General features: G+C 44.1%; 1 pseudogene; it reads left to right on the forward strand.

Annotated features, from left to right (window-relative positions):
* The first annotated feature begins 3,230 nt into the window (after positions 1–3,230).
* The window catches only part of LOC109703383 (leukocyte immunoglobulin-like receptor subfamily A member 5), a 29,910-nt pseudogene continuing 10,705 nt past the window's right edge, over positions 3,231–22,435 (forward strand).

Here is a 22,435-nt window from a genome sequence, read left to right on the forward strand (position 1 = left end):
GGTGACTTGGAATCACAGTGTCATTTTGATTTGCATTTCCTTTATGACAAAAGATGTTGACCATTTCTTCATGTATTCACATGCCATTTTAGCATCATTTTCTGAGAACAGTCTGTTCAATGAATTTGGCCACTCATTAATTGGATTTATTTGATCTGTTAGGGATAATTTTTTGGCTCTTTATACATATTTCTTTCTTTCTTTTGATAGTACTGGGGTTTGAACTCAGGGTCTCATGTTTGCTAGGCAGGTACTCTACAACTTGAGCCATTCTGCCAGCCCTGTAGCACTTTATCTGTTCTGGATATTGTCCAGTGAATAGCTACCAAGGATGTTCTTGAGGTCTCAGGTTTTCTCTTCATTCTGTCAATTATTTCTTTCCCATGTAGAAGATTTTAAATTTGATGAATCCTGAACAGCTGGATTCCATTCACAAAGTTGTTGCCTGCGTCTGTATCTTCTAGTGTCTTCCCTGTTTTCCTGTGGTACTTTCAAAATTGTAGGAATTACAGTGGATCATTGATCTATTTGAATTAACTTTTCTACAGGGTAAGAGATAGGGATCTCTATTTAGCTTTCTGCATGTGGAGATCCAGTTTTCCCAACACCATTTTGGGAATAAGCTGTCTTTTCAGTGGTATATGTTTTTTGCCCTTTGTCAAATATCAGATGGCTAAAACTGTGTCTTTTTATTTCTGAATCTTCTACTCTATTTCTGTGTCAAATATTAATATGGATACAGTATCCATACTTAGAAACAATAAGGAAACAGGGGACATGAGCAACACTACAGACCCAATGGACCTAACAGACAAGTGAGAACACCCAGCCAGCAGCAGCAGAGCACACGTCCCCTTGCACACATCAGAACATTCTCCAGGAAAGAGCAAGGATGGTCATAAGACAAGTCTGAGTGAATTTAAGAAGACTGAAATCACACCAAGTATCTTTTCAGACCACAAAGGCAAGCAGGAAACCTCACAACTGCATGGAAATTTAAAAACACGTTATTGAACAAACATATGGTCAAAGAAATCAATAGAGAAATTGGAAACTATTGCAAGTCAAACTAAATTGAGAACAGCATATATGGAACGTTATGGATAAGGTGGGGTTAGAGCTAGGTGGCCAAGCACATGCTTAGCATGCTACATGCCCAGGGTACAAATCACAGCACCAAAAATGAAAAAGAGTAAAATGAACCCTTAATGAATGATGGAAAAGAAGTTCCAAGAGGAAAGTTTATAGTAATAAATACTTATAATATTAAAAAAAATTTAATTTTAAATAAACAACCTACCTTCACAGTTCTGCTCGTGATCTCTCAGAGCATTCCTTCCAGGGCTGATGCAGGAATCTGGCCTCATTAAGTGGTTTGTTCGTCTGTCCTATGAGGTCCACTCTTACCAACTTAGCACTTTCTCAGAGTGGTGGCAGGTAGGGATGGGTCCAATGTGACCCTCACACTCATGTGTCAGACAGACACCATGGAAGATGGCACTGGAGTGAATCTGATTTATACAAACAGATGAGTCCTGAACAGTGACCAGAGAAAGCCCAGTGCCATCTGCAAACACAGGGAAAGTGACACACACCTGCAGTCCTCACTTGAAGCCCTGACTCCACTTCCATGTGAAGAAGGACACCTGCCTTTAGTTATGCCTGGCTGATCCTAGAATCAAGTGGCCCCTACCTCTGGCCTCTGTCTTTGATGTGGATTCTTGTCCATTTGGGGAACTTTCCTTTATCCTTTTCTGCTGATGACTGTGATGATATGCAGATTTTAGGTATATTATATGGAACATTTCAAGGGCTCAGATCAGATAAAGACCCATTAGTGGATGCCTAAATTCTACACCAACAAGAACCTATCATGTCCAAAGCCCACGTTCCATCCTGCTCTAGAAATTAATGATGGCAAGGCTGCTCCATGTCCCAGACACCACTCACCCATGACCACTCTGAGGAGAGAAGTGCAGGATGCAAAGAAGGAAGGTGGGCTCACAAATGGGGTGTCCATCCTCAAGATGGCCCAGACAGTATGTGGAAAGCAGGCATGAAATACAAATCAGCCCACACCCAACTGGAAGAATTCAGCCCTGAGAAACAGGGGCACAGAGGAGGTAAGAATGCCTTGGATCTCTTCTGGGGAGATGGGTATAGGGATTTTGTTTCTAAGAAAAATGGTCGACCATGTATTGGCTGGTTTAGCAGGGGAAATCCACAATCAGATCCAAGAGAAGAGCAATGTTTCCTTCCACATGTCCCACTATCTCCTCTATGGTCATCCCCATGATGAAGCACCACATAAGCTGCACAGTCAGGTGTTCTTAGTGTCTCTTCTGCTTGGCATCTGCCCTGCAGCAGGAACTGCAATTTCCCGGAAGCATCCACATTGCTGGTGAAGTGATCGGCCTTGGTAAGGACCCCATAATGCAGTGTAGTTGGATGGGCTGAAAGTGTAAAGGGGACTCCATGGAAGGCTTGAGAAGGAAGGACTGTACTTCAGTCACTTTCACCTGAAAGATGCCAGCTCTGAAAGAACCAGGTGTATTTGGTGCAATATACTAGCCCTCAGTGAGATGAGGAAGACCAGGTGGATGTGGAATGGGGTGGAGAAAACCCCATTTCTGTTGGAGGTGTCTGCAAAGAGCATAGTGTAATCCCTGGTCCCAGTTATAGGACCACAAGAACCAGGCTCCTGAGAAGGGTAGTTCCTCTTCCTGTGGGGCTGCTGTCGTGACAATCCCATAACAGGCACAACGTGAATTCCAGAGTCACACCGTGACCTCTGTGTTATGTGGCCTCATCCATCTGCACAGCTACAGCCATGGGTGGAGATGGCATGACCCTCACTCTCACAGCTTTGTTCGACCTTGGTGAGACATGAGGGAGCATGGGAATCATTGTCTGGGAGGAATCTAAAAACCACAGCCTCCCCTGATTTGTCAAGAGTCTCCAGCGGCTCAGGAGGCTCCAGGGAGGAGAGGATCTGCTCAGGGTTCTGTGGCAAATCTCTCACAGGGAACTCTCTTCTAGGGCTGAGAGTGAAACCAAAGACCCAAATGCTGGCAGGTGTGTCCCCATCTATCTTTCTTCATCACTGGAAACAAGGGTAGTGGGGATGCAGAACAGCAGCTGTGGCTGATGCTGAGACTGCCTGAAAGGTACTGGGCTGAAAGCTGGGATAGAGGTGGGAGATCCTCAGACCCAGCCTCTGATCTCCTTGCATGGACCCTCCCAAACCCACCATCTGGCCTGAGCCAGGGACTGTGATCACCCTGTAAAGTCCTGTGACCATCTGGTGTGAGGGGACCCTGGAGGCCCAGGAGTACCATTTGAATAAAGAGGAAGCTCCAGAGACCTGGATTAGACATACTCCACTGCAGTCCAAGAAAAAGGCCAAGTTGTTCATTTCATCCATGACAGAGCAGGATGCAGGATGATATCTCTATTATTATGTCAATCCTGCTGGGTCTTCAAAGTTCAGTGACCCCCTGCAGCTGATGGTGACAGGTGATGGTACACTCAGAGGTCCCAGCCCCAGCATCTGCCTCCAGGAAAGGGTTCTAGACCTAGGGGTGTCCCCCTCTCACAGCCCAGCCCTGAGTACAGTGTGTGAGTTGTGAGCCCATTTAACACACTGCCTCCTTCTCTTCTAGGAGTCTACTACAGCAAACCCAGCCTCTCAGCTCTGCCCAGTCCTGTAATGACCTCAGGAGGGAATGTGACTCTCCAAGTGTGGCTCATGGCTGGGATTTGACAGGTTCATTTTGACTAAGGAAGGAGAGCTTTGCCCTGTTGGACCCTGGACTCCCAGCAACGCCCCAGTGGGCAGTTTCAGGCCTTCTTCCCTGTTGTCCCTGTGACCCCCAGCCTCAGGGGAATGGTCCGATGCTACAGTTATTACACGAACAAATCCCAGGTATGGTCAGGACTCCGTGATCCCCTGGAGCTCCTGGCCTCAGGTAGGGTAGCTTAATTTTTGACACAATTATTTTGAATCCCTAACACTTTGCCATTAGCTGAGGCTGAGGGAGTGCAGAGAAGCTGAGTAAGAGACCCAGAGTGGACAATAACTAAAACAGGCAATGGACCCTCATCCACTGGCTCATCTTCGATCCACTGGGATCTAAGAACCATTCCTCCTGATCCAGAAGTACCCTGGGTCTTCACTCATCGAGATAACCTGATCGTCCAGGGACACTCTGTCATCATCTATGACAGATTCTTTCTGTCCATGGATGGGGAACTTGACCTCAGACAGCATCCTAGCTGGCAGCTCCAGGCCGGGATCTCTGATGCTGACTTCCTCCTGGGTCCTGTAAGTGGCTCCTATAGGGCCCAGTACAAATGCTACGTTGCATTGTCTTAAATATGCATGCATAATAATTCATATTTACCCTATAAAGTGTACATATGCATGTAAGTATATAAATACATATGCATATCTATAATTACACATTGTGTATCTACTTTATATTTGCTTAATATTTTCAAACTATTTTCAATAGTTTCCCTCACCTCCATGGAGTCAGGACCCCAGACAGGAAAGGGAAGGGCTCCGGTAGGAGGTTGGGTGCAGGGGAGCAGAGTCTGAGCTCTGGGATTGGTGAAGCCTCCTCTGGAGACACTGACTTGGATAAGTTCCTCCCGCATGTGGGGCTCAGTTTCTCCAAGTGTAAAGGAGTAGCCTGACCCAGACCTTCAAACTTCTTCCAATGCCTAACTTGGCTGTGATCACCTGGCAGAGGAAGCCTCCCAGTGCAGCCTCCAAGACACAATTATTCAGTGGGCCTGTCCCCTCTGCACAGTGACAGTGACATTGTGCAAGGGACAGGCACAGTGATGGTCCCATATGCAGGACAATTTGAATTCTTTCTTTCCAGTTAGGGTTCCTTTTTGTTCTGTAATGCTCTGGATAGGGCTTCCATTACTATCTTTTAATTCTTTCTTTTTGGAGCTAAAGGTTGAACCAGAATTTTGGCATTCTAGGCATGTGCTATTCCACTGACTTAAACTCCCAGCTCTTGGTGTTTTGAGACAGTCTCACTCTGTTCCCAGGCTGACCTTGAACTTGCAGTGGCCCAGCCTCTGTCTCCTGAATGCTAGGAATACAGGTGTGTTCCACCATGTCTAGCTTCTGTTATGATCTTGGTTAAAAGTGGTGAGAGTGGAAGTCTTGTCTCTTTCTAAATTTCAAATCATTCATATTTTCTCATGAGAGCCACCATGGCACACAGCTTTGTATTGAGCCCCCAGCATCTGTCCCTGTGGATGTGTGGGAAGAAGAGGGAGAAATGGATGTGCCAGCAGGATGTGGTTTCCAGACCCGACTTGGAAACAGGGAAGATGCTGAAGCTGATGGGGGAGGAAGAGCAGTTGGGCAAATTAAGGACAGGACACATTGACATGTCCATAGGGACCCTGAGAACATAGTCCTTAATCCACACCTGCTGGCCCCCATGGTTCTCTTAGACCTGGGAAAAATACTGCTCTGGTGGGGTCTGATTGTGGGTCAGAGTGGAGCCCCCACCACACTGACTCCATTAGAGACATGCTTCCCAGTTGGGGGTACTGCTAGCATTGCCCCTCCTGAACTCACCTTGTGGCCTCCATACTCAGTGAGTACCTGAGTCTTAGGAGGGGCAATGCGCTGAGGTGACTCACTGAGGTGACTCAGTATCCCTATCCCACTTGTCTATATGCAATTCAATTTGTTTCTACTCTGCATGTTTTGATTATACTTGTTCTATTTTTCTGAGACTTTCAAAATAAGTTTTTCATGTGGGAATTTACACCAAGATATATGGATATATTCTTTAAAAAGAAGTGATTCTATGTACACAGGTTTAGATCACATTATACGTTAATTATGTAGAATGACTTCCTCCTAATATCAAGTTTTCTTATTCTAGATGTTTCAATTGAGGATTATTTTGGACATTAAAAATATTTTGTGCTAGTGCCTGTGGTTCACGGCTGTAATCCTAGCTACATGGGAGACTGAGATTGAGAGGATTGCAATTAGAGGCCAGCCCCAGCAAATAGTTCGTGAGACTTCAATGTCCAAGATAGCCAGAGCAGAATGGACTGGAGGTGTGACTTAAGCAATAGATCACCTGCTTTGCAAGTGTGAAGCCCTGAGTTCAAACATCAGTCCCAACAAAATAAAAAAATATTTCACACTTTTATTATTAAACAATTATGTACTTTCATGGGAAATTTTTTTAACTATAGGCTGTTTTATTAATTTGTATGTCAAGTCTTTTATTACTTTATATTTTGTAAATAATGATTGAATATATATGAGAAAGCTATGGGTTTGTGACTATTACTTTTATTTCATATTAACTTAGGGTCCTCTCCCTTCTAATTTCAATTAATGCGTTTTGTTTTACTGACAAAATTTATATTCATGACAATAATAAAATGTAATAGAAACGAAATTAAAGACTTATAACTCCTGTCTTAAATATGCATGCATAATTACTCATATATACCCTATAAAGTGTATATATGCATGTAAGTATATAAGTACATATGCATATCTATAATTACACATTGTGTATCTACTTTACATTTGCTAAATATTTTCAAATATTCATCTATATCAATACTGCTCAAATGGTATGTTTTTACATGCTTGTTATTGGTGACTATGTCGATTTACCCTTGTAAAATTAGCAATTTTTTTTCTTTTTAAAAAATTTCATTAGTGTATAACAGTTGTACAGGGAAGATACATTGTGATATTTATGTTTGTGCTTACGATGTATCTTAGTTAGATTTTCAACAGGTTTCATTCTTCTATTTTCATAAATGAATACAAAATACATCTACCATATCCACCCTCACTCACTCTTTTCTTAGGTCCACCTTCTGCGACTAGTATCTATCAATGGAAAGACCTATTTTACCCTCCTTCCCTTCATTTTTTTAAGTATATTGATAGCCTAGGGTTTTTTGCCTTAGTACTTTAGGCCTGTATATATCATGCTTTAATCAAATTATCCCACCCCCAGTTACTTACTTGTTCTCTATCACCATGCTCCACTGATATTTGACAGCTTACAGTAAGTGTAATATAGTCACATGTAGATGGGTTGTTTTGATATTTTTCATTATCTAACTTTTTCTCTTCCTTTTTGACCTCCCATAGTTCCCTCAGACAGACTCACTAATACAGTTTTGTTCTTCCTCTCTCTACATATATGTGTGTACCTATAGATATATGATCATATACATAGCTACACTTATTTTTACTTTTGTGAGTGACCTCAATGAGCAATATTATTTTTATAAACCACTAACATCACCACTCTTTAAAACATGTGTATGCACATTTGTGGGGGAAAGTGTGTGTTACATTTCAGGTGTTTCTTGTGATATCGTGATTAGTTAAGAAGAGGTTAAGTGCATAATGCACTTCAGAGGAACTCTGTGGTGTGAGGTACAAGAGAGGCAGCCCCAGACTGTCACCCATTTGCACTTCTGATATTCAGGATACTTGAGCCCCTACCCCTCAACCCTAGACCCTGGAGTTTCATGGTGAGTCAGTGGATACTCATCTCCAGGGGAATTAACTTACATGGTCCTGGGTTCTTGCCTAAAGAGAAAGAAGACAAGGGTTCCACTATTTCTGAACTGGAAGACCATTTCTCCCACTCATCCTGACCTCTTGGGGATCAAGTAAAATCTGTCCCCAGAAGACTCAGACCTCAATTGCTGAGCTTACAGAGCATAGTGAGACTGAAGAATGAAATGAGGTGGTCAGAGGAAACCCTGGCACAGAAGTACTAGGGTTTGTTCAGGATGTACATGACATTATGTCATGAGAATAAGACACAGGAATGTGAAGTCCAGGGAAAAGGCTTGGGTCTCTTCAACACATCACACATCCTACTACTTTTTGTTCTCAGGAGCAGTTGAGAACATCAGTCAATCACAGAATATGAAAGATCCCAAGATAAGTGGGTAATGAGAATTCTCAGAAACAGGGCTGTGCACAAAGGGACAGTTATATCCAAGGGATCAGATGCCCTGGGTGATCCTGGGTAATTTTGTCCTACCCTGACCTCCATGTCCTCTTTGTCCACAATCCCCAGCCTCACAGCCACAAGATTAAACAGTGGAGAATCTCAACTATATATATGCACACTGTGAAATAATCACTGCAATTAAGAAAATTGTCATCCACCAACCCAATCACCAGCTGAACACCTAAGATCTGTTCTCAGCAAGTGCAAAGGGTTGCTACCTGTAGTCCTCATGCTCTATGGCAGCTCTCCAGAATTTATTCATCTTAGAAAAAAATTGAACCTTTGTATCCTTTAACTGTATCTCCTCTTTCCTCATCCCACCTCCTAGTAATGACCACACTGAGGGAGTGGGATGCACACAAATGACCACCATGAATGCATTTATTCTCCAAATTTTACTCAAATTGGATGCTATAATCTTACCTGTGGACACCTGAAGTACCACAGCAGTATTTGTGTGTATGGACACTGGTGAAACTGATGATTTGTGGCTGTGTGCAGGCAGAATTGCCTCCTCTGATACCTTAATGACATCACTTAGGCTTGGGTTTCATTGTAAATTTGCTGTTTATTTAAAGATATTTATTTCCTGTTTATTTGAAGTTAAAGATATTTTGAAAAACAACCTAGATTTGAAAATATGATATCGCAAAATTTTAAAAAGTCACTCCTGAGGTTGAAGGTCGCTGTGTCTCTCATTCTCTTCTAGCCAATTCTGCCTGTGGCTGGGTTCACTGTTTATACTTCAGAGAGACAAATTAGTGGTTATAATCAACATACATAACCACCATTGATGTTTGTTGCTTGAACACTCAGAGTACAGAAAGCAAACATCTGGTCCACCCTTTGCCATTATAGAGCAGAAAACTCCTACAGAACTGAGAATCTTGTGGATTTGCTCATATAGAAAAGGGAGATGTTGCCTCTTTCCCTCTGTTTCCACCTTTCCAATGTAGTGATGGATTCTTCAGGTTCATCAAACGTAAGGTGGTTTTTGCTTTATTTTGGTTATAGCAATATTAAATATAAAGCACCATGTTTAAACCTATTACAGATCTTATTTAATGGGCTTTTTGAATGACTTAAGTGGTAGAGCACTTGCCTAGCAAGTGTGAATCCCTCAGTTAAAACCCCAGTTCTCCCCCACCCCCAAAAATAACAATCCATTGCAGACATTCCTTGTTGTTCATGCATCCCTCCCTTTGCTTTGGGAATCTTCTTAATAGTCTTTCTGCTCGGGTCACAGCTATCATTGTGGGGTTGCAATAATAATAACCCACCTTTCTCTTCAGTTTTTTGGCTTCCTCAGATACAAATGAAATCAGACTAAAACAACTGCTCCAAATGGGTTCTCAACATACTTAAATAAAGCATTGCCTTTACTTGGCAATTCCAGTTCTCCATATATAACCAAAGAAATACAAGGAAAGATGTCATACACCCATCTTCCTATTCACAATAAGGAAAATAAAAGCAATCCAATGACCACAGAGATTTAATAGTGTAGACATGCGATGGATATTTTTCTACCTTTGTGGGGATCTCTGAACCAAACTCAGTGCTTTGTGCACACAGGCAGTCAGTCCTCCAGTGAACTAAATCCCCAGCCTGGTTACCACCTCATCTTAAATAGAAATTAACTAGAGCACAGAAGAGCCTTTAAGACAGTGTACTGAGTGACATCCTCCAGCCAAACTGTGACAAACCCTGTGTGATTCCTATTACATGAGGCAGATAGAGAAGTTCATCTCCTAGAGACAGAAGGTTGAGAACTGGTGCTCAGGGTTTGGGGAGGAGAGCAGGCAGTTGGTGTCTCATAGGACAGAGTTTCAGACTGGAAAATGACAAGCTCTAGAGATGATGGTGGTAATGTTTGTACAGAACTGTGAGCGAGCTCCATTCAGACCTTGCGTGTGTGTGTGTATGTGTGTGTGTGTTGGATATTTTCAAGATAGGATCTTGGGAACTATTTTCCCTGGCTGGCCTTGAGCCTTGACCCTCCTGTTCTTTGCCTCCTGAATAGATAGGATTACAGGTGTAAGCCATGGGTATCAAACACCGTATTCTCTCTTCAGTATGTGATTTTCACCACCCTCCTCCCTGGATAAAATGCCTTCACCACTGATATTCTGGGCTGTTCTCCACAGGGAGATCCAAGTCAACTACACAGACGCAAGAACAGTCTCCTGGCTGTTTTCAGAGACCCAGCTGCAGTCTCCTGGCTGTTTTCACAGCTGCTGAGCTGTTTTCATTACCAGGTCTCAGTTGCTCAGCTGATTTCAGACATCTCCTGGGAAAAGCCACTCTATTTTCATGAGCTGCTCGGTGGAATCAAAATCCCCTGTAGACCCCAGCACTGACCCTGAGTCTGGACTGTGCTCAGAAGCTGAGAGCTGAGCCCATTCTCCCTATTAGGCAGCTCTTGGTGCATCAGTGGACATTTTTATGCAATGAACATCCACAGCCCTGTGGTGGTCCTGGGCACACAGACATGTGAATCCCTTCACTGCCTTCACAGATGCTGGAAAGGGGAAAGGAGAGCCACAAAGCTGTCTAATTGACCAAGATTGCACATGTTCAAGGTGTGCACTGTGAAGAGCTGATGTGCACATGTGTTTTGCACCCATGGCTACAATCAAACACACATCACATTCACTATAGCAATGCTGCACATAGGAACCCTGAATCTGTTCATCTGACTAGTGAAGTTGGGGTCTGTGATTGCTAATGCAGTGTGTGGATCAAGGATTAAGACAGTGAGGGCAGAATGGCTTCAACTACCCACATCTACACACGTGTGTACCCTCACAGACACACACAGGGATCAGGAGAACCATGAGCCCCTTGTGAGATGAAACTTACCAGTATCCCTGCCCTCAGGAATGGTCATATGCTCTCTTCTCTCAAATTAAAAAGGGAACAATTAAATCCCTATGAGGCTATCTTGCACAGAAATGTCTTTTTTTCAAAAATGAAGGAATTAAGGAAGGTAAAAATGGGCCCTACTTGGGGGTTGATAGCAATGGGAGAGCACAGGATTAACAAAGAGGTGAAGGAGAGTGAATATAGTGGAAGTAATATGTATTTGTGTATGAAAATGGAAAAAATGAGACCTGTTGAAACTGTTCTAACAAGGTGGGATGGGATATAAAGGAGAATGATGAGGGTGAATTTGACTATGATATATTGTAAGCATTTTTATAAATGTCACAGTGTACCCCCAGTATGAAAATAATATACAAATATTTAAATGAATAATAAAACAAAAAAATTAGAATGAGGAATTATGAAGAGAATCACTAGGGGGAGAGAGAGAGTCTCATCTTGATTGTGTGCCTGTCTTCAGAACAAGAAACATAAAGAATCCACCACAAAACCAGAAATCATTTTGAGTGTACATGGCTTTAAAAAAATTAGACATTGGATCTGGCAAGACCTCATTGTGGAGAAGAGCTGCCAAAAGTGCATATCAAAACCCCACACCTTACCCAAATCCACATCTTTGAGGAGCAGGTACTCATGGATATGCAGACCCACTGGAACTACGGGGATATTCAGTCAGCAATAAATGACCCTACCACTGAAGGAGCAGAGAGAAGATGGACACCAACCAGAGTATCAGGCACAAATCCATCAGAAGCCCCCACCACCTGGTGAGCACCCAGAAACTCCAGTCAGCTCACCTCAGATCCAAGGACCAGTAGGGGAGAACAAGTGGCCCATCTGTGAATGCAAAGAAGGAATAAGGAAGGTGACTCCAAGTTGTCAGTGGAGGCCTGCAAGAACACCCTTCCCAGTCACTGAACCCTGCTCTGAGGTCCATTACGGTCCCAGGCAAGAATCAGCCACCACCCCAGAGTTATCTGGGTGTTTGTATTCTGAGCCTCGAAAAAAGCCCTGTCCAGAGTGAATAAAGTAATCATAAACTGACAAAGGCCACGATGGGGAGGTGACCATGAAGTAGTGAAGAGGTGTGGTAGACATAAACCAATTTGTATTGTAATGCACATGCATATGGAAGCTACTCTAGGATTCTCTCTGTATAGCTATCCTTATCTCAACTAGCAAAAACGCTATGTCTTTCTTATTATCTCTTATGTCTTTTCTTCAACAAAATTGGAGAAGAAGGCCTGGAAGTGAGGGGGTGGGGAAAGAGAGTAGATGAGGGGCAGGGGAGAGAGATGACCCAAGCAATGTATGCACATATGAAAAAATGAAGAAATAATTTAAAAAGCATCTAAGTATTTCCAAATAAGAAAAAAAAGCCCTGTCCAGCATCTTCTGCACAATTGTTTCTCTGCTTTTGCTTTTGTAAACTTTTTTGTTTTTATTGTTGACACTGGGATTTTAAACTCAGGGCCTCGGGCTTGAGTGGCAATTCCTCTACAACTTTACAGGAATTTAAACTTTTGCTTTAGTTATTTTTCAGATAAGGTCTCAAATTTTCCCCAGGGAGGTGTGGGACCATGATCCACATACCTATTCTTCCCACACTGCTAGGTGATAGAGGGTCACACCATGCCTGGCTTGTTCTTTGAAGTAGGGTCGTGATTTTTCCCCCAGGTTGGTCTTGATCCACCATCCTCCTATCCCTGCCTCTCATGTAGGTGGTATTAGAGGCAGAAGCCACCACACTCAGCCAACACATAGGCGCTTTCAATCCCAAATGGAGATATTTGAGAACCACAGCCCACATTTTCTAGTGTCAGTTCTACCTGACAGCTGTCTGGGTTCCTTCTCTCTACCTCTGTAGAAATTCTGAGTAGCCAAAGAGAAGTTCCTCAGTTATCCCAGGCCCTTGGCTGCTTTGTGCAATCCTGTAGAGGACACAGAATGTAGAAGCAGGTGACACGAACTCTTGGCAGAGTCAACAATGGGGTCAGTATCTGGATTCCTGACAGCAGCTGCCTCTGAGCCTGATCACCTAGTGTCAGTTCTGCTCTCACTGCCCTGCTGTGGTCTCTACCACTGCCCATTCTCTTCTTTCTTCCTGTTACCAGTTCAGCTGCTCTATTAATGATGAAAATCAGAAGTAGGAAAGGAAGTCACTTGTGAGAAATCTTCATTGGACCTGCTATTGCCACACCTGGACCTGTTGTTCTCTGGCTACTCACAATGTGAGCCAAAGTCTGCTGATGTACACAGAACGGGTTTGTGACAGGTATTTGCATACAGTCATGTAAATGAAGGATTGTATTTGCACCAATCTTGGCACAGACCCTGTCAACAATTATGGCAGTCTCTTATGGAAGAGAAGGGCTGTGTTTATACCAGTCACAGGTCTTCTTCCAGACACCCAAGAAAAGGAAGTGGTCCCCCTGTGGCCTGAGTGGAAGTGACTGGCCTCAATAGTTCAGCCAGGCTTGTAGTGGCAAAATGTGTGGTGCAAACTACTTACAGAGGCATTGCTTTCCGGAGCTGAGTTGTGCTTCTACAGCCAGCTCTGGTTGTCGTGTCACTTCCTCAAGGTGGACCTGGAATGAGGGCAGTCTGCATCTGCTTGGCTAGCATTCCTTCCCTCAAGGCAGCCAGGGACACAGGGAAGGGGCTAAGAGCTTTCAATTAGAGCATTAAATGACCTCAACCCCCCTCACATCAGCACACTTATAGGAAAAATAAACAAATCGTTGTGTACAACAGTGTTTGGACAGTGTTTAACAATGGTCTAATATTACTTAAATTCCTACCCTGGTGCCCAAGAGAGAGGTGGTCTTTGCCATCTGTTTCACAATGGAGGAAAGCAAGTTCTGGAGGGTGATAGCCAAAGGGACCTTACACACTGTCTGTGATTCTCAGCAGTGAAACACACTGTGGAAAGGAGGAGGCTGTGAAAACCAAGTGATCACTAGAATTTGGGCTCAAAGCTCTTAATCTACCCAATAGCAAACCACATGTGTTGGGAAGGTGATCCAGTAAGTGGAGCAATTCACTGGACCAAAGTTCAGAGCTCTCTGTCCCACTTGCCAGCAAACCACATGTTGCAGGGATGCAGCTCCAGAGGACATGCAATCACTGGACACAGCTTGGGGCTCATGGTCTCTGATGAAGTTCACAGTAAGAGAGTTACTCCTGGCCACAGTGGGCAGCACCAACAACCACTGTCCTCTCTACAACCAAAGGTCTCTGCTTCCTAAAATTCTCAGTGAGTCCATGACCGATTATCCCCAACTCCACAAGCCTCTGTCTTGGAAGTATCCTCCCTGACACTGTGGCCAGTGTTCCCAGGATCCCTGACTTGTGACTATTCCTTGTACTCAGGTCCCTAGAGTAGCTCAGCCTTAAATAATGGACTCCCTCTAAAGATGGTGCATGGCTATGGCATCTGAGATATGGGCTGTGATTACTACCAAAATGGACTCCTTCTCCAATGCTGGTCTGCCATGCAGGAGGACTCCCTGTCACAACAAGTCCCCCACTGCATATGAGACCTGAGAGAATTGTGGGTTCCTCCTACATCTAGGAATCCCAATGTATTGTCACCATGGCTTCCTGGCTGACCTTGTCTGTGAGGTCTCATCTTTCCCTCCCATACTCTGGGAGCCAGGGTTTGAGTTGTAGACTTTTTCTTTCTATTATCTGAGCTGCCTTTCTGACTCTCCATGCTTTTTTGGGGTCCTCTCACCTCTTTCTTGATTCCTGATCTTTTATCTCTCAACTCTCTTTGGAATGTAATCTTTCCAGTGCTTCTCATTCAATGATTCACATGGAGGAAAATTGTAACCCACCATTTTACTGAATTTTGTGTATCCATATGAATCTTAGGATTGCTTTTTAACTTGCCTAGAAAATGTCACTGGGATTTTGAAGGAATTGCATTGAATCTATAGGTCATCTGGGGTCTTATGGGAATTTTAGCAATACAATGCTTCCAATCCATAAATTCAGGATGGCATCCCTAAGAAGAAACACATATGACCCAATTATGTGAAAAGTGTCTCCCCATCATTAATCCCCAGAAAAGTACAAATCAGAATCAGATTAACATGTTGTTAGTTTTCCATTGCTGTGACAAAACTCCCGAGGAAATCAATTTAAAAAGGGGAAGGAATTATTTTGCCTCATATTTTACAGGTTTTGATCCATGGTCATTTGTTTCTGTTGGTTGTGGGCCAGTGACCAGGCACACGTCATGGCAGGGAGCACATGGTGTAGCAAAGCTGCTCACCTCATGGCATCTGGAAGCACAGATTGGATAGGCTGGAGACCTAATATCACCTTTGAGGGCATGACCCCAGGACCTAATTCTCATCCCCCAAGCCCCTCTTCCTAACAACTCCAAAGTGTTAGGGACTCCAATAGCACAACATGCTGTGACTACACCGTCAACACAGGGGCCTCTGGGGACATTCAAGTTCAAAACTGTGATATTCTTGTACTAAATTCCTATTCAGCCTTCATTTCTATAAAAATATCCGCCAGTACCTCTACAAATATTGCCTAATGCTTCCATTTGTTTCCACCTGGAATGTGACAGGCGTCTATTTCCTTCTTTCATTCCCTTTCTGGTGCATATTAGTCATCTGTTCTATTTTTCCACTTATGTTCTCTGTGTGGTGCATTCCATAAACTTTAATCAATATTTTATTCCAATTTAATGTTCACTATTTCAGCTACGACTTGATCACAAATGAATTTCTAGGCAGCATCATGCTACATTCCCAGTCCTCAAGCTCGTGATCCTCTTGCCTCAGACCCCTGAGTGCTGAGTTTGTAGAAATAGAACACCATGCCCAGCCTCAGATCAATATTTTTTTGGTACTTGGGCTTGAATTCAGGCCCTAGACCTTGAGCGACAAAATCAGTCCTGTTTGTATGAAGGTTTTTTTTGAGATAGGGTCTCACTAACTATTTGCCCATGCTGACTTCGATCCTTGATTCTCCTAATCTCTGCCTCCTGAGTAGCTCGGATTCTTTATAGGCATGAGCCACAGCACCAGGCTTCAGGTGAATTTTTACCCAATTTTTATTGTGTTATGTAACCTTAACAAGAAAGCTTCCCTCTAGAAAACTTAAATTCTCAATACATTATTGTGAATTACAGGAACCCCTTTGTGCAGCAGATCTCTAGAAGTTATTCACAGTATCTAACTGTGACTTTATCCATATTGAACATAAACTCCTAACCCCACCACCCAAAGACCCCAAACCACCATGTGCGGTCTGTTTTTATGAATTTGACTGTTTCAGATCTCTTACTTAAGTGACACCATGCAATTTTTGTCTTTATGTGACTGGGCTACTCTACTGTGTCATCCTTATTGTCAAATATGGCAGGATCTCTTTCTTTCTGGAAGTGTACTCACATTCTGTTGTGAGTCTAAAGCACATTGTTCTCACCCAGTGGTCCACCAATGGGATTTTAGTTTGCTTTCACACTGTGGCTACTGTGAGTAATGCTTCTGTGTCACAGGAGTCAGACATTTTACAAGGACCTGATTTTATTTCTTTCTATACATAGCAAAAACTAGAAGGGTTGAAATATGGAAACATCTTCCTTCAAAAATGGAAGACAAACAAATTCTGAGTGAGTTCATAATTACTAGACTTGCATTAAAACGAACAATGAATGGAGATCATCATCTTTAAACCCAAGGAAGCTACCCAGCACCATGAGAGCTGGGTTCTGGCTCAGATGAGCACTAGGCTTGCGTGGTGATGCCCTGTGTCAATCCCAGGCCTTGCAACAACCACAAAATACCTAGGCAACAGAAAAACAAGTGAAAGTATAAAGCTCTCTAATATTGGTCATAGGTAGGTAACCAAATGCAGAATATTGTAGGGTGTAATAAGGTATGTAAATCACTTTAATGCTAATATATAACAAACACATTAATATCCCTAACCACAAACATGCTAATGAATGGACGATATAAAAAGATGTGAATTATGTCATCAGTGATGTAAGAATATGAAGAAGTGAAATATAGTTTTTATATGCCTTGAAGTCAAGCTGTCATCAGCATAGGAAAGACTGATGTGTAATGTAAATGTTTAGTTACACAGAGAAAATATCTACAGAAGCTGCACAAGAGAAAAAAGAGATAAGAATTACACCATGTCACTACAAAAATATAGCAAGGGAAGACAGCAAGAAAGAAAAGACAGACAAAATGCTATGAGACAGAAAGTAACTTTAAAATGGCAGCAGGATGTCCTCACCCACTAGTAGTTGTTCTACACATAGACAGATCCAACTCTCCAATCAAAGACACAAGGAATTGAACACATCCAAACACAAGGTGCAGCTATGTACTGTCCACAATAGACTCCCTTTAAATTGGAGGACATTGTTTGTTTCTTGGTTTTACTTTATTTCAGTTTTTGAAATGAGATCTCATTATGCTGACCAGGCTGCTCCTGGATTCCAGTGATGCTCCTAACTCAGCCTTCTGAATATCTGGGACAGCAGGTGCCACCACACCTGGTTCCTAAGACTCCTTGTAAACATGAGGATACACATAGGCTGAAGGAGAAGAGTAGAAAAAGATATTCAACACAAATGGCAACAAAAGAGCAGGAGTTGGAATATTTATGACAGACAAAATGGACTTTAAGTCAACACTTGTCACTAAAGACAAAGTCACTAAATAATGACAAAAGGATCAATCTATCAGAAAATATAACTATATATATATATATATATATATATATATATATATATATATCCATCCAAATCAAAGTGCACAAGTATAAAAGACAAACACTGATGATGTCAGCCACACAGAGAGAAAATCATTAAGGAAGCAGGGCACGTGAGCAGCACTGCAAACCTGATGGACCTGACAGGCAGGTGAGAACACCCAGCCCACAGAGGAAGAGCACACGTCACCTCACAGACACCAGACCACTCTCCAGTACAGAACACAGGGGTCACAAAACCTTCTGAGTGAATTTAAGATTCAAATCAGATCAAATATCTTTGCAGATCACAATGGAATGCAGCCAGAAATCAATAACAAAAAGGAAGCAGGAAAGATCACAAACACACGGAAATTAAACATGTATCTTAAGAAGGCAATCCAGTATTGTTTTAATCATATCCAATGTCAACTTACAAAAGAACATAAGGAAAATAATTCCCCAGCACAAAAATAAAATAGAATAGAATAAAAAGCTAAAAATAGTGCCACACTGATCAGAATTGTTCTTACTACGTCAGTTCAAATCACTGCTTTTCTCCACTATCACAACCCCCTAATCACTTCTGATGTCTTTTTCACCTGTAGCCTGCTGTGTGCTCTCCATTCCTGTTGGGTGTCTTTTCTGCCCTGCACCTCATCTTCCAGCCTGATGGGGGATGGTTCGCCTGCCCTGCAGCATCCCCTCTTCCCAACTTATCACCTTCTCAGGGTTGTGCCTGGCAGGGATGGGTCCAACGTGACGCTCACACTCACAAGTGAGACAGACACCATGGGTGATAGCACCTGAGTGAATCTGATTTACACACATAGGGAGGAGGCTCAGTGCTGACCCTGGGCCCTGGACAGTAAGCTGAGAAAGCTCAGTGCCATCTGCAACACAGGGGAGGGGACACTCAGCTATAAGCCCTCACCTGGAGCCAGGTCCTCATTTCCACCTCACACAGTGGAGGAAACCTGCTCTTAGTGAGGTTTCTCACTAAGATCTTCAGGATGATCCTAGAATCCAGTGGCACCACCTCTGGCCTCTGTCTTTGATGTGGATTCTTCTCCATTTGGGGATCTTTTGTTTCTCTTTTTGTTCATGACTGTGATGATTTACAGATTTCACACATACTACATGGACCATTTCTAGTACTCAGAGCAGATAAGGACCATTTGAGGGTACCTACATTGTACAACACCATGAACCTCTCGTGTCCCTAACCCATGTTTCATCCTGCTCTGGAAATTAATGATGGTTGAGCCTCTCCATGTCCCAAACACCACTGACTGATGACCACTCTGAGGAGTGAAGTGCAGGATGAAAAAGAAGAAACTGAGGTTCAGAGACAGGTTGTCCATCCTCAAGATGGCTCAGGCAGTGAGTAGTGAGCAGGTAGAAAATAAAAATTAGCCCCCATCCAACCAGAATACCGCCCTGAGAAACAAGGTCACAGAAGAGGTGAGAATGCCTCAGAATCTATTTTAGTGAGATGGAGGTGGGGATGCTGTTTCTAGGAAAAAGAAAGTCCATGTAGGGGATAGTTTAGTAAAGGAAACCCACAACAACCAGAGCTCAGAGAAGAGCTGTGTTTCCTTCCACATGTCCCTGCCTCTCCTCTGTGCTCATCCCCATGATGAAGCTCCACTTGAGCTGCACAGTCAGGTGCTCTCTGTGTCTCTTCTGCTGTGTCTGCCCTATAGTAGAAACCTGCAACTTCCCAGGAGCATCTGCAGGGTTGGGGAGGTGACTGGCCATGGTAAGAACCCCACAACACAGTGCAGGTAGATGAGCTGAAGGAGTGAACATAACTACAGCAGGGCTTGAGAGGGAATGACCAGACCTCAGTCACTCTGAAGGAACCAGGTGTATTTGTTGGTGTATCCTAGCTCTCTGCATGTGAGATGAGAACAAATCAATGAATGTGGATGATGGTGGAGAGACCCCATCTCTGTTGAAAGTGTCTGCGTAGAGTCTAGTGCCAGCCCTGGTGCCATCCATAGGGCCATAAAAACTAGTCTTCTGAAAAGGGCAGTTCCTCTTCCTGTAGGGCTGCAGTTGTAACAATTCTCTGATAGGCAAAACCCAGATTTCAATGCCACATCCTCTATGCCTGTCTGTCCTTCTGGGCAATGTAGCCTCATCAATCTGCACAGCTAGAGTCATGCATGGAGATGGCATGACCCTCACCCTCACAGTTTTGTTCTTCCTTAGTGAGACCTCAGGGACAAGAGTATCCTAGTTTGGGAGGAGTCTCAAACCACAGCCATTCATGAGGTTCATCAGGAGACCCCATGGCCTGAGAAGGCACTAGGGAGCAGAGAACCTGCTCAGGCTTCAGGGTTAAACCTCTCACAAGGAACTCTCTTCCAGGGCTGAGCATGAAACCAAAGACCCAAGTGCAAGCGGGACAGTGTGTTCCCAGGCTGTCCTTCCTCATCACTGGGGACAAGGTTAGTGGGGATGGAAAATGGCAGGTGTGACTGATGCTTGGGGTGTCTGGAGGGTACTGGACTGAAAGCTGGAATAAGAAGGGGGATGTCCTGTGGCCTAGCACCTAATTTCCTTTCAGGGATACTCCTCAAACCAGTCCTCGGTGCTAAGCCAGGGTCTGTGATCACCAGGGAGAGTGCTGTGATCATATGGTGTGAAGGGACCTTGGGGGCTCAGGAGTACCATCTGTATGAAGAGGGAAGCGCAGCATCCTGGGATAGACAGAAGCCACTGCATCCCAGAAACAAAGTCAAATTCCCCATTCCATCCATGTCAGAGAACTATGCAGGATGATATTACTGTAGCTATCACAGCCAAGCTGGTTGGTCAGAACACAGTGACCCGCTGGAGCTGGCTGTGACAGATGAGAGGATACTCAGGTTCCCAGCCCCAGGTTCTACCTCCAAGAAGGAGGTCTGCTCTTAGGGGTCTCCCTTCCTGAGGATAATGAGGGAAGTGTGAACCCATTTAACACACAGCTTCCTTCTGTCCTAGGAGTCTACAGCAAACCCAGCCTTTCAGCTCTGCCAGACCTGTGGTGACCTCAGGAGGAATAGTGACCCTCTAGCATAGCTCCTGGCAGGGATTTGGCAGGTTCCTTCTGACTCATGAAGGAGAACCCAAGCTCTCCTGGGCCCTGGACTCACAGTGACACTCCAGAGCGCAGTTTCAGGCCTTGTTCCCTGTGATCCCTTTGTCCCCCAGCCACAGGTGGATGTTCAGATGCTACAGTTATTACAAGAACAAATCCCAGGTGTGGTCAGGACCCAGCGACCTCATGGAGCCCCTGGTCTCAGGTAAAATAGCTTAATTTTTGACACAATTATTTTTTGAATCCCTAATACTGTGCCACTAGATGATGTTGAGGTAGATCAGGGATACTAAGTCAGAGACCCAGAATAAAGAAGAAGTGAGTCAGGAAATGGACTCTCATCCCTCAGCTCATCACCCTCCAGGAAGCCATACTTCCTGACCCAGAAGGGTCCTGAATATACTCATGGAGAGAACTTGATCCTCCAGTGTCACACTGTCACCAGCTGTGACAGATTCTCTCTGTCCAAGGAAGGGGAACTTGACCACACCCAGCATCTGGGCTGGCAGCCCTAGGCTGGGCTCTCTGAGGCCAACTTCCCTCTGGGACCTGTGAGAGGATCGTATGGGGACAAGTATAGATGCTCTGGTGCACACAGCCTCTGCTCCATGTGGATGGCCCCCAGTGACCCCCTGGACATCCTGATCACAAGTGCAGAGTCCAACTTTGTCATTGAGAGATTCTAATAAGGGCCTGCTGGAGGAGACTCAAAGGTGATGTGGGCCTCAGTAGGGAGACATGGAGACTGGATAAGGGTGGAGAGGGGAAGAGTCAGAGAAAAGAGAGATGTAGATCCTCAGAGACACCACATGAGGTCTCAGCTGAGGACAAGGTGGGGATAACCATCACCCTCCTTCTGTCTAGGACAGCTCTCTGTCAGAAACTCCCTCTCAGGGCACCTTGGCCCCACAGTGTCCTCAGGAGAAAACGTGACAATGCCATGTTAGTCACATAGCTGATGGACCCTTTCCTTCTGTCCAATGAGGGGGCAGCCACTATTCCCTCCTCGTGTCATGCCCAAGTCCCGAGGTCAGCAGCACTAGGCAGAAATTCTCCATGACTGCTGTGACCTCATCCCTCAGGGGCACTTCCAGGTGATCTAGTTCTCATGGCTCATCCCTCAGTGATCCTCTGATGCACCTGGTTTCATGTGAGCTCAGAAGGTCACTTAGGGCCCTGCTCCCAGGATAGCTCTGAACATGGTTGGGAGTGAGACAGGTAGAGAGGGAGAACTCCTCAGAGAGGAGTAGGATGGCAGGATCCACCCAGGCATGTGAACTCCCTTCCCTTTATTGCAACCTAAAGTGCTCTATGGGCAGTGAGTGTTCCTTGAACAAACCGCAGGACAGATGTAGGGGAGTGAGCCGAGCTGGGGTCCTTAGGGGCAGCCCCAACCCCTTCACTCTACTCTAGGTATTTATTTGCACGACCCCCTTCTCAGGGCCCATCTCAACAGCCAGTGGGTATTGGGGGCCTCTGTTCAGGAGTTTTCTGGGTCCCCACACAGCCTTGAGACATCTCAGATCCCTATGCATATGTGTATATATACATATGTGAACACATCTATAAATATACACATTGTTTATCTAGTTTACATTTGTTTCATATTTTCAAATATTTATCCATATTAATACTGCTCAAATGGTATGTTTTTACATGTTTGTTATTGGTAACAATGTAGATATAC

The sequence above is a fragment of the Castor canadensis genome, chromosome 16 (genome assembly GCF_047511655.1).
Source record: "Castor canadensis chromosome 16, mCasCan1.hap1v2, whole genome shotgun sequence".
Classification (NCBI taxonomy): domain Eukaryota; kingdom Metazoa; phylum Chordata; class Mammalia; order Rodentia; family Castoridae; genus Castor; species Castor canadensis.